This window comes from Coturnix japonica, chromosome 4 (genome assembly GCF_001577835.2).
Source record: "Coturnix japonica isolate 7356 chromosome 4, Coturnix japonica 2.1, whole genome shotgun sequence".
NCBI lineage: Eukaryota > Metazoa > Chordata > Aves > Galliformes > Phasianidae > Coturnix > Coturnix japonica.
Genome location: NC_029519.1, coordinates 46,724,374 through 46,737,948, shown reverse-complemented (window position 1 = coordinate 46,737,948; position 13,575 = coordinate 46,724,374). Strand labels below are relative to the sequence as shown.

At 37.8% G+C, this 13,575-nt stretch overlaps 1 long non-coding RNA gene across 5 annotated transcripts in view; it reads right to left on the bottom strand.

Annotated features, from left to right (window-relative positions):
• LOC107313578 overlaps positions 1-13,575 on the bottom strand; it is a 108,629-nt gene that overhangs the window by 4,614 nt on the left and 90,440 nt on the right. For all 5 annotated transcript variants that reach the window (XR_004307113.1, XR_004307114.1, XR_004307117.1 and 2 more), the window contains 2 exons: positions 9,538-9,680; positions 1,074-1,215 (listed from right to left, as the gene is read on the bottom strand). This is a non-coding gene — a long non-coding RNA (uncharacterized LOC107313578). The remainder of the gene's footprint in view (positions 1-1,073; positions 1,216-9,537; positions 9,681-13,575) is intronic.

Below are 13,575 nucleotides of genomic sequence, written 5' to 3'. Positions count from 1 at the left end.
CAGTTATATTAGAGATACAAGACCTAATCTTAACTCTAAATCAGAAAGCAATTTTTCTTATTCTCCAATTTTCAGTTATGCTTGTATTCCATTTCCAGTGCTATTAAGAGTATTACTTCAATAATATGTTGACGGAAATTCTTTTCTCTCAGCACAATAGGATGACTATATAAGGTGCTGAATGAAATATTTTTCTCAGTATTGGCATCCCTTCCTCCCCAGAGTATTTTTTTGCATTGTCCAACAATAATATGAAGAACTCTTAAGAAGGCTACATTGATGAATTCTGTTTCTAGAGTTTATTGAGCCTTGTTTAGCCAACATGGCAATAAGTATTTATGAAAACAATATTGCTATATTATTTCAAATTGTGATAACCCCCCAGTGACCAATTTCTTCCCATTTCATTACTTTTGGAATCTAGACAAACTGGCAGCTTCTCCTAATGCTGAGTTTTTAAATCATGAAAATGAAAAAAGTTCATCATAGATTCATCAGTAGGTCAGTGAGAAAATATACTGAAAATAGATAGTATAAATTATGAGCTAACTCAAAAACAAAACAACAAAAAACCCAAAACAACAACAGCAACAACAAAGACACCATAAGAATTAGAGTTGCATTAACTTAATCTGGATCTACTATGACTTTCGCTATTCAGCCACTGAAAAAAATTTCCAGTATCAAATTACTGACATTATCAATGTTAGTTAGACAGGAAGGTTTAACAGTGAATGTGTGGATTCCATCCCATACAGTAAAAATGAAGCTTCATTTTTGACAATCCAAAATAAATCTAACACACATTTGAAAAGCTAAAAAGCAGTAAATGTAATTTTCTTTCTATCACTATAAACATATATTGAAACTAAGTTCGGTCTATAGTGTTTTTATTAAATTGTAAATTGTTTCACAGATAGTAAATTCAGGTTTTCTTCTTTTTGATGCTGCTAGGTTATCACTAACTTAAGGTTAGCATCTGCTCTAACAAAGTTATATGAAATTTCATTTGACACAGAATCCACAATTTGTTGTCTGCTAAGGGGCTCCTTCAGTACTGAGGGCTTACTTACCTTATTTTACTTCTTGCAGTATTTGAGTTTTAAGCACGACATGGACATCAGTGAAATAGTTCTTCAATTTGTCATAAGGCACCAGCAGATCTCTGAGAACCTTAAGCACACTTCTTCAACAACTTTTTCTTCTGTTTTAAATCTTGGGAAAATTGAAAGTGTATGCTTATGAAGAACTCATATTCTGTACATTTATTCTTATAGCTAATTTTTTATTCTATGAAAAAGCCAGCTGAACACTACAATGTGGTTTGGCGATTTTGTAGCCTTCTAATAGAAATCTGAACTCTGAGTAGAGACATTGGGTACTTAGCAAGGATATATATATATATATATATACATGCATGTACTCTTGAAATGAAATATATACATATCTCCTACAGTCAGACAGGCTTTGATAATAATGTTTTGCAAAGTGAACTGTGAGACACTTTTACAGTCTTCAAATAATCACAATCTCTTTGTTGTCCTCTTGTGTCCACTGCTCTAATAAGAGGATTGAGCGACTTCATATTTCAGTAGATAGCAAGAGTACCCAGTAGCATACGAGGCTTTTCTAAGCTTTTTGTTCAATCTGGATTTTCTAGTGAAAACACTAGATATTATGCAAACTGTTTTATAATCACAGAATCACAGAATCACAGAATTACCCGGGTTGGAAGGGACCTCAAGGATCATGTAGTTCCAACCCCCCTGCCTAGCAGGGCCACCAAACATACACATTTTCTAGATCAGGTTGCCCAGGGCCCCGTCCAACCTGGTCTTGAACACCTCCAAGGACGGGGCATCCACAATCTCCCTGGGCAGCCTGTTCCAGGACCTAACCACCCTTCTAGTAGAGAACTTTCCCCTAACATCCAACCTAAATCTTCCCTCCTTCAACTTAAAACCATTTCCCCTAGTCCTGCTATTATCAGTCCTTTTGAAGAGTTTACTCCCCTCCTGGGAGTAAGTTCCCTTCAGGTACTGAAAGGCTGCAATGAGGTCACCCTGCAACCTTCTCTTCTCCAGGCTGAACAAACCCAACTCCCTCAGCCAGAACAATTCTGGAATAGGAGCCTGGAATCTGAAGAGAACATGCTCATAAATCATTTGGAAGCAGTTTTAGTGATCTGTAGCTATTTGCATTAAGACATCATAACCACTAGCTAAGGGCATATAAACATCAATGAATTAAAAAAAAAATACACACAAGAAAAAGCCAACATAGGCATTTGGGCTAAACCCACCTGTTCAGGAAGGAATGTAACTTTCTCTCACTCACAAATCCAGATGATAAAGTGGTATCCTCAGCACTGTATTTCCAGCACAACCAGATTCATGCACTGGCCCCTGGAAGGCCCTAAGCCCTTTCAAAAGGTACAGATCGGAGATGGGATTTTTGCCAGGATACTGCAGTTCATGCTATATTAACTTAGAGTAAGATAAAATTCTGAGAACAGTGAAAGATTGATGCTTGTCATGTACCATGTTACAGCTAAAGTAACCATGTGTTAGGGCAGGAAGGTCCGACAGCACCAAACCAAAGGCTAAGTTAACATCACTCTAAAATTTACCTGACCATGATCCTCTACCAGAGCTGGAAGAGAAAAGCAGATAAGTAGCAAGGTGGATTTTGTAATACATTGTCATAAGATGGGAATTTAAGAAAGAGCAAATTTCAATTTCTTGAAAGATTCTGTTGCTAATAAAGAGCAAAATAGTTTCATCCAGGTGATATTACTGGACTGCAATTCCCTAGCAAAAAGTAGTTCTTTCCAATGTGCAATATAAATCAGCTGTAGGAAAGAAAGAACTCTCCTACCACCTCCTTAGTGCTTCCAAAAGTCATAACAGATAAACACTTACCCAGCATACTAGATAGAGGGTTTGACACTTGGCTGCATAACTTTGTTAATCATACCTTGAATGCACAACACCTAATTCTTAATTGTCATTTGCAGGAGTGAAAAGAGTGCATAAAATTTTGGAACTATGATACACAACACAGTGTCAAAAAATGTGACTTCTGAATCCCCGACTTACTATTATTGTGTCCAAATCAGTGAACAGTTAAGAAAATCTAAAAATGTATTTTGACTTTACTAATGAGGGCACAATAACAGCAAGCTGTAAAACATCTTTGCTTTTCCCCACTGTAGGAGCTCTAATCTTGTTCTGACATCCAGAGCAGCGCAGAATATGCTGGCACAAACCTCTACCACTCCTGAGATGCTGCTTGTATCTCTGAATCTGGTTATCCATGTAACTCATTTCCTATTTATTTATTTATTTTTCATGTTTAGAAGGGAAAACATACAACTTTGATCAGGGATTAGATATTTGTTGCAGTAGGGGGCAGTAGCATTCATTAACAAGTCAGGCAGAGCAGTATACAGTATGTGTAAATACCAGTGCTGTTCTCAGGTGATTTAGGTCAATGGAGAGAAGTAAAAACATTTATTCCCTGAAAATTAATTATGTTTTTAATACCTTGTTCAGAGTGCAAAACGAACTTTCATTCCACTGCTTACAGATAGAAATAGGTAATGAGACCGTGTAATTCCAATATTAAAATCAACCCATGCATGTTAAAATCAGCAACACCTTCGGAAATCACTTTATGAGAGAAAAGAGTGCAAACATTTTTCTTCCTGCATTGATATGTGTAACTTAAAAATCAGCAGTATTAAACTTAGGGCCATCCCCACCCCATTAAAATAAAAGTCCCCTCCACCCCAGTGGAAACTGGCAATCCTCAATGAGTAGCAACAGCTTACAGAAATATATCTCTATTTGTAATCATTTCAGTGTATGGATGATGACATTTGGAAACATCTGGATCTGATGATGTCCACAGGAGATTCCAAAATGGTAGTGTCTAAATGTGATGATACAATAAATACAAGATGTTTTATTTTAGATTGAAATAGAAAAATAGAGACAAGGGCAGACTTCTTAGATAAGGTATGCAAGAATGGGACTTCAGGTGGCAGGGCATACTCCTCTTAGCTCTAGAAAATACCTCCAGTAACAGCCACCTTTTGTGATCTCAGGGCAGCCCTGCAGCTGTTCTCCAGCCAAAATTCTTAGCAGGCTTGTGCTCACCAAACTATGTGGCCATAATTCAAACCATTCACTGCTCAACATAATTAAGAACCAATCTCTGAGACCAGAACAATAGTCTGCTCAAGTACAAGCACATGGGAGCAAAATGAGACTTTATGTCTTGGCTCATGTTTGCTTTCATCATTTTTTTCTCTTCCAAGCAAAATCCTTCCCTTCTCTCCTACAGCACATCCATGGGCTGTTTTCAGGTTACCACAGCTCATTTCTGACTTTCTTCACCACAGAAACAGAGCCACAAAATTACCCTGAATGTACTGTCATGCACGAGTTCTGCAGTAATATATTTAGGATCGCTATCATAGAGACTGCTCACTCAGAGATTCAATAGCTAGACATTCAGAACCGATGGGGCACTGTTTTTTCTGGTCCACTCCAGCTACTTTTGGTGTGGAACAAGATTGGAAATAGCAGCATTTACACAAATGTTGCTGTTTCTTAAACCCCCGATGACTCTAGAACTACTTAAAGCCTCAGCCTGACCAAGGGCAGCTTCAGGGATATTTCTGACAGCCAAGGATAGCTAGTAAGGAGCAATCCATGGTGACTTCTTGTTTCCCACTACATTCCCTGCTCCACCATGCAGAGAGAGAGACATAAAGACAGTTTTATGACCCAGTTTTCCTCTCTCGGGCAAATTTCCTTGTAGACTGGGCAGGCACTGTTCAGCTTTGAAGTTTCCAGCAACCTGAGGAAGGTTTGCTCTCCAACAGAAGCAAGTCTTCTCTGTACAGAAGTGTGTGACATTCCTCACCACATCCCCACCAAGCTTTTTGTCATGGGTTACCTTCAGTTACTGCTTATGATTTACACCTTCAGCATGAGCCACAGGGTTAAATGAAGATATACAACGAAGCAGAAAATTGTTAACTCAGAGCAAAAACATAAAACTGTGGGCCATGAGCAGAAAGATGATCTATCCTGTAACAGGATACAGGCAGAAAGTAGCTTCTCTTCCTACAAGTGCTGGACTTTCTAAAGAGGACTTTCCTCACTTCAAGCTACTGACAGAGATATAAACCCAGGAAATATTTTTGGTTTTACAAAACAAGGCAGTGCTAAGGAGGCCAGGGAAGGAACATAAAATATATTTTGAAGATCTGAAATTAAAACCATCTGGGGACTCAGGGAAAAAAAAACAAACAAAAAAAACCAAAAAACAAAAAAAAACCCAACAGAAAAAAAAACAACAACACAACACAGACAGGAGTTAACAAAGAGGAAATCTCAGGAAGGTTCATGTCATACATTTTTGCTATTTAGTCCTCACAGATGAAAGTTTCCTTCCCTGTGGAAAGGTTCCCCATATTCTCCATAGGCCTGGAACGTGAAGAAATTAGAGGGATCAGCTGAAGATTGCAACAAGTGAAGGGCCTTCACTATTAACAGTGGCCTCAGTTTCATAGGAAATGCAAAGTTTAGGTAGAGGTTAATTAATAGAAACAATGAGACAGTCTATTCAAGGGTGATCACTCAGCCCAGGGATGACTAAAACGCCTGAAGTTCTATGGCTGAGGGAGAGCAAGATGTGAATTTTGCTCAGGTGCTGGCTACTTAGTTTGGACTGTGGTACATTAAAAAAACCTTCCAAATTGAGCACAGAAAGGCTGTTAATGCCAAGTGTATTTTGTGCTCGTGATGTGGAGAACTACTAGCTTTTCAGCACGTTCCAGCTGGGCATGATTTGGGAGCTTGTTTGAGAAACCTAAAGAAATTTTTCTTATGGTTAAAATCAGTTACTCACACCACAGAGCACTGATCATGTTAGCTTTCTCTCTAACTAAACCTAATCAAATTAGCATCATTGAAATGCAAAAATATAATAGGGAGATTAAGTTTCAGCAGAGCCTTTCTATCCCTTAATTAACCTTTGCTATCATCAAATTGGAAGCTTCTGAGATCATCTTTGTAAGACAAATCAACTGAAGTAAAGCAGCACCCATGTCTCATTACATAGCTATTCAAAAATAAGCTACGTACACAGTTTGTCATATTTCCATATATAGTACAGAAGGAATTAGAGCTATCAGCTTTCCAGTCCATGGATCATTTCTACTTGGGAAGCAAAGATTTTCTGCCAGGAGTGTTTTTAGGAGTTTAGGCACTATTGTCATTTCACTGGAATTATTCCTAGATTTCCTGGCTGCTCTGTGGTGTATAATGGGATGTGCACGCTGCTCACTTTTGCATGTAGCCTGATTTTCCTGCATACAGTTTGGCATATGAAAGAAAGGAAAATGTTGCCATTGTTAGTTTTGCAATTGGCAGCAGAACTACTACTTCTTAAATTCAACATGGATATGCTGAGGATATCCATGCTACTCATGTGACATGGCAAAGAAGAATATTACAAAGTTCAAAGCCATCAGGCCAGTTTCTTATTTGTTTCAGACCCTGAAATCAACGGGTGCAAATTACCTAAATGCGTCTATGCATTTGAGCCAGTGGAAATACAGCCAGACACTCTTTTGGTGTTGGAGAACAGCTCTATGTGCTCACGGGTCCCCTTCTGCCTTCCATGTATCTTCCTAACAGAGATCTATCATAGTGTCCCTCCTTTCATTTAGGATCTTAAACATCATGTGTTTGCCCCCAAATTCCTCATTATTATATATGTCCTTGCACAGATGTTCAGAGAGACAAAGCTAGTGTATGACATCAGAGTTTATCCTACAGCAATTAATCTATCTGCATTAACTGTATGATAAACTACAGAAGAAAGAGGGGCCTTCTTTCCAGTTCTCTTATCTACTGACCGTCGTAAATATTACTGGCAAGCTGGTGACCCATTTCCTCCAGTTTCCCATGATAACTTTGTTGCGTTTGTTTAAAAAAACTTGTGTCCCAGCCCCCTGGTGCACTAACCTATTTGTTGTAGAATCGCTGCAGCTGTTGGTAAACTGTATCTTTTATAAGAAGACATCTATAAAATGTTTAAGGTCAGATTTGTCTCCATGTCCCTGTCAGATTGAATAACAATGAGAATGACACAACAAATACGGTGAAAGTTCATTGTGGTGAATGAAGGACTTTTGTGTGGATGAGCAACAGTAGGGAAAAGAAGGAAAGAAATGACAACAGGAGTGTCACTGAAATGCACCTAGCTTTGTCCAGTTCAGGGTTATGCTTGTTTTAATAAACATACGAACAAATAGCCTCTCTTCCATTTTCAGGACTAACATAAAATACATGGTCACACCTCTTTTCTCTGAGATTGCTTGCTTTATGTTCTGGAAAAATCAAACTGCTTAAATTAGTATATACATAATACTGATGAAATGTTGCAGGTGAACCATGGCTTAAATATATTTCAAATGTGGACTATTAAAAATGTTTTCATCTATGGATCACAAAACTTCAAAGCCTTGAAGGTGTAAATGACATGTCTCATGCTCTTAAACAAACAAGTCCACTACTGCTTGAAGTACTTTCTGTGTTCGATATTCCCCTTTGCTCTAAATCCTGCAGTCTGGCTCACCTCAAACACTCTTGGATCCTTGCTAAAAGACTAAGAAACACTATAGCCTCTGGAAATTTACATTGTACTCCTTAGGCTATGAGCATCCACCACTATTCCTGCTTGTCCTAAGAAGCCTTTTAGATGTGAGAGAGCCACACACCAAACATCAGCGAGATGCTCTGACAAAATAACCATTTTTATACTTTGAAGTCATGCTCATATTTCTGTCATCTAAAACAAGACTCTGAAAGCGCTGTGAGGAATATGGGAAAATATCACCAGAAGAAAAAAAGGACTTGGAAAAAGCAAACATGAAATATGAATTAGCTGGCAGCGAAATAAATGTTATAAGTTTCTTTTACATTCATAGTCTTTTTTAGTTCCAGTTGTGTGCACTGAGTCACCAAAGTACACTGAGATTAAATCTGGGTACCCCATCAAACTTCTTATAAAATTTCTGGCTAATGTACAGTTTCTGATTGAACATCTTACAGATAATATGTGCTATCTTATTTTAATAAAGTTCAAGTTTTCTAAAATAGTTTTGAAAATAAATGCCTGTGTCTGTCTTGATATTCAGAAGGGAAACTGAGAAGAGGGTGGAGTGGAGAACTGAGTACAGAAAATACAAATTCACAAAGAAAACACCCTTCCCATCAAGGCAGCAAAATGAAAGTGGAGAGCCCATTTTCCATTATCTTAACTCAGGAATTAGAAAGTATACAGATAACTGTAATTTTTCCGCACACATTGAGCCCAGGGCTTTCTCAGGGTGATCCAAGTTGTAATCACAGCTTCAGCCTTTCAGGAAGGTCTGAGTCTGATTGGCTCCTTATCAGCTTCTTGCAGAGCCATCTCTTGATGGGTGGTGTCAGTGGGATGGCCATTACCCTCTACCACATGTGGCAGTGCAATGTCCTCTCCTCAGAGAAGGAGTGGAGTGGGGTTGCTGGTAGTGAGAAAAGGGATATTCTGTGCTCTCTAGTCCTGCTCACCACACCATTCCTAATACAAGCCAGGATGCCACTGGCCTTCTTGGCCACATGGACACACTACTGGCTCATATACAGCCAACTGTCCATCAGTACACTACTGTGTACTGCCAGTGTGCTGCCTGCCAATGTTTTAAGCCATGGATACTGGCTGAAACCTGAAGGCTCTGATTATTATTTCATTGGCTGTGTGTGTGCAGTACACCTGCAGCATAATGTAACTTTTTATTGCAGATGGAATGCATCCAAACGAATTCCCGCAAACAGAGTTGCATATAGAGAAAATAAGATCCTCTTGGGTTTTTGCCAATATAATTTGAAATCTCAATTTATAACAATTTTAAAACTCAGTACCAGCTGGCAGCTACTGTTTGTAAGAGGTTCATTTAGGTTATGGTAACAAATAAGTACATTTCTCTTAAGGCAATAACAAATAGTAGTTTTAAGCTGAAATCCAATAAGACAGAACAAAATACCTGTTACTACAGCATCCTGTAAGCAAAGCCAACTGCTCCTACATGCTTATTCCTATTCAGCCACCACAGAAAGCACTAGAGCTCATGATATTTGAGTATTTTTTGTTGTTGTACTTCTTTTCTTTATAAACTTCAAGATAAATGTCATTAATTATAAGTGAAATTGTCCTATAAACACAACAGAGTATACATTTGTGCTGTCCAAACCCTATGTTTAAAAAGAAACTTTAAACTCTTGTCCATCAATGCCAGTGGCAAAGATTAATATTCTATGCAGAAAGAAATTTGCATGAAGAAAATATTGTCCCAAGATTGCTAGATTTTCCTCTACTGCTCCAGAAGTAAAAAGAATGAAAGCATGAAATCAAGAATTAAGAGTAGGAGACATAGCACAAGGTGCTACATCAGCATTTTCAATGCCAGTTTCTTACCATTGGGCAGGCTGCATTCTTGTAATTCATGTATTCATAATGAATGTTCCCATCGCTATTCCACTGTAGTCTTTTCAACTTGGTCTCTTTTGCTACAGGTTAGTATATTTCACAATTAGCCGACTATCTGCAACACCTACATTCTGGACAAACAAAAACAAACAAACAAAAAAAACCCATAATTGCATTATATTTCAATGATTTTGAGATATAAATGCCAATGCTTTGTTTTTCAAAGTTTTCAGATTTCTCTGACTTAAAAAATAAAGCCATAGGTTTGTAAGTTCATAGGCAGAGTTAAAAAGTGATGGTTTGTACTCAGCTTCTTCTTCTGAGTTAGAAGAAATGAGGGAGGCTAAATGAAGTAAAATATTGGCACACAGATCACCTGCCCTTTGTTACAGGGGTTGGATATGAGCCTGATGAGAAAGCAAGGGAAATTCTTCCAGCATGTTAAGAACCCATGGCTGAAGGAGATGGCTGTCCACAAGAATGGAAGGGGACTGAATCCAAATGACATGAATTTCTTATGCTGAAAGCATGCAGATGAATAGAAATAAGCTACTGCAGCTGCATATATTTCTGATGTAGGCTAAGAAAAAGGAAAAGGAAACAAAGTGTAGCTGTTGCAGTGGCAGCTACTGGGTCAGTAAAGCAGGGAGTTACTTGTGCAGCTGTTCTCCAAGTAGTGACCATTCCAGAGCAAAGGGGCAAGATTGGAGCTTCTCATAAGGAGGACTGCAGCCCAGCACAAAACACCCACTGTTTACTGGCTAATGAAGCACAGTATTTCCCAGTTGGATTTCTTTTGAGGGAGAAATATACGTGTTACAGAGCTTTTTAAGAGGCTGAAGTTAAGTATTAGAAATGGATTTGGGAATTCAGCACAAAGAGGTTAATGGAAGTTACCATGTTTCAGAGAGTTGTGATGTTAAAAACATATCACCCTCTTAGGTATTTCATACTCTGCATTCATTGGCAATCTCTTGCTGGCTGTAAAGGTTTTATTTTGTGATCCCAGTTTAAATTATCTCCTATGATAGATTCTATGCACTACTCTAGTACCATAAATAATTACTTTCTTGGACCAAATACTTGATGTTTAGATAAATAAATGCCCTGGAACTTGGAAACAATACCCCTAAACAACTTTCAGCAGCAAGATAAATATATCATCAACTACATCAAATACTAGAGACCATTTCAGATTCTTTGCCTCACTCCATAATAGACCATAATAGACACATGGCATAGGCATCTGAATCTCTGTATCAAAAAATGAGTTTAAAAAGCTTATAACTACAAACACAACAGCTGAAACTTCAAGGGAGTTCATAGTTACCAAAGAAATTGTTTACTTCATCTCTTTATTGATGGAGACAATATTTTCCATATAAGACAGGGTCATGAACCACTGTAATACTAAATATAGTTGCTGATGCAATAGGAAATCTTGGAAGCCATTGGGAAACAGGTTGTAAGACAGACTTTCACAAATCTTCACAGAAGAGGAATGAGCGTTTATGTGAGTTCTTCTGAGATTCCACAACAACAAATCTTACAGATTTTGTTGTAGTAAATAGGCTACATCTGCCAGACATTCTGACCAGGAGAATAGATTGGGAAAATGCATTTTTAATTGTCATTTATGTATTATAATATATATATATATATTAACTTTACAAAGACCATGTGTTGAAATACAGATGATACATCATGATAAGATACTGAAAGCTATTGTTTGTTATCTCTCTGTTCTAAATCAAAGTTTCCAATGCTCCTCAAGCTGTTTCTATCTTTTCCTTGTTTGGTTTTGTTTTCTGAGTGCCTCATCTGCAACTTGCCATTTAACTTTCCTCAGGGAAATAAATCTTGCAGAGTAGAGTTTTCATGAAACTCCTGCAGCCATGAACTCAAAATGTTTAACCAAGCATCTACATGAAATTCTGAACTGAAAGCATGAAATGAAGCTAATGCTCTTGTAATGTTTCGTGAACTGGAAGAAGTACACAGTCATTGAAGAAATGCCTGGCACTGTGGATGTCAGTGAACCTGAAAGAATTAGCAGGACTCTGGTGGAGGACTGATATTGGGCAAGAGCAGCATGCCCAGGAGAAGAGAAACAGAGCAATAGAAGGGGAAGGAGCATAGCTGATGAAAGCAGTAATGAAGATCCTTGGCTTGTTTTCTGCTTCTCATTTTTTGCATTTACCCCAAGATAACTCAACCATGCACAATGCCTTTAAAAGAAAGTAACACTGGCCAATGTTTTCATGTCTGCTTCCAGTACTGGGGCTCTTCTCGAGAAGAGTCAGCACAGGCATTGTCATCAGTGGTATAACCTATTTTCTTCTGGGTAGCAATCTGAGTATCACACAACTCCTGAGTATGCTCTGTCAAATACAGGAATGGCATGACTTTCAGTGAGGGCCTTTGTCCCAGTTTTATAAAAGAAAAAGACTGTTTGACATCCCAGGGATGAGACTAACAAAACTGTTTTTCTTCTATTTCTGCACAAGTGCTTCAATTAGGAAACCTCAGAAGTTACTGTAATGATCTAAACATTTGAAAGATAGATGTACAGTTAAACCTGAATGTCCTTGATATGAGTGCTTTGATGTGAGGTTTAGCTCAGCTGTGAGATATAAGTGTAAAAACTGGGGTAGGATGGCTTATGTCTGTCAGGTCTCCGACCATAGCTGAAAAAGAATGATTTGAACAGTCTGTTGTTAAAATGTCTGAGGCAGATGTTACTTTTACCACCACAGTCAAAGCAAGGGTCCTCAGTGTTTGACTTTCAAAATCCCCTCTAAGTTCCTCACATAGACGTAAAACGGTTTGTTTATTAAATCTGCAATTTTACAAAACTTGTGAGGTCCGGAATGAAATGTCTGATTCTCTGCAGCCTCCAGTGGGACATACATTTCCTTTATCTCTTTAAGAATACACATCCTTCAGCCCAATGCCAAGTGCTATATCTGTAATCTAAGACAGTAAAGAACATTTTTTCTTCAGTTATATTTCCATCCATAGCCAACATAAGAATTTACCAGGAAGCCATTTTATTCCTGTGGAAAATATAGAATTGATAGCACAGTTTGGGTTCCTATTACATTTATCTCTGCGCAATTGAATGTATTCATACTTACTTGTCTCAAAAGATTTCAAAATTATTTTTGAATGACATATGCAAAATATTGAATTCACCAGTCACTAAAGATTGATTATCACTCAACAGTAGAAAGTTGTAAAACTAAACACTGACGAACAATTCATGTTCAGAAATAGAAGTAGAAGTTTCCCTGAAATCTATGTCCAAATTTTATTTTTTCAGCAATACAATCAGCCAGTGACATCTCTGTACACCAGAAATCGAAAATGGAATAATGGCAGAGTGGCAATACCAGGAAACAATGCAGTTAAATGCATCTGTTTTCTCTCTTTAAATTTCTTCATAGTGAGATAACAAAGACTAACTCATGTCAAAATATGATTGAAAGAATACAGCAAGACTTCAAGCAGTGAGAGGGGCTGCATCTCCAAAAGAGTGCAGTATGAACCTCTGAATGTGAAGAGCATTTTAAAGTCTTGAAGGAAACTCTGAACCCACTGAAGCTGAATAGAGCTTTAGATTCAGAAGTAAATGGCAAAATTTCAGTGAAGCATAAACTCATGCTAGTTATCTAAAAAAAAAAAAAAAAAAAAAAAAAAGAGGTCTAGGAATGCCCAATTAATTGTATTTGCATCTGTTATACGAGGACTGTATAGAATTCAGTGAGCTTCATTTGTGACTTTATTAAAATTAAGGTACAAATGAATCTTTTTTATTTGCTCCATTGCATTTGCCTACTTTACCATGTTTATAGTTAAACAAAAGTTTAAAGACATGAAATGTAGCCCCCATGAGACCCAGGCTCTCAACCATTAGTTGTTTCTCTTGCTATTACCACCATCATGTTTAGAATCTCCACAACTGACTGAGATCTGGGCCTTAACTCAGTAAGACAGTCTGAAAATATTAACAGATGAGAAACATGT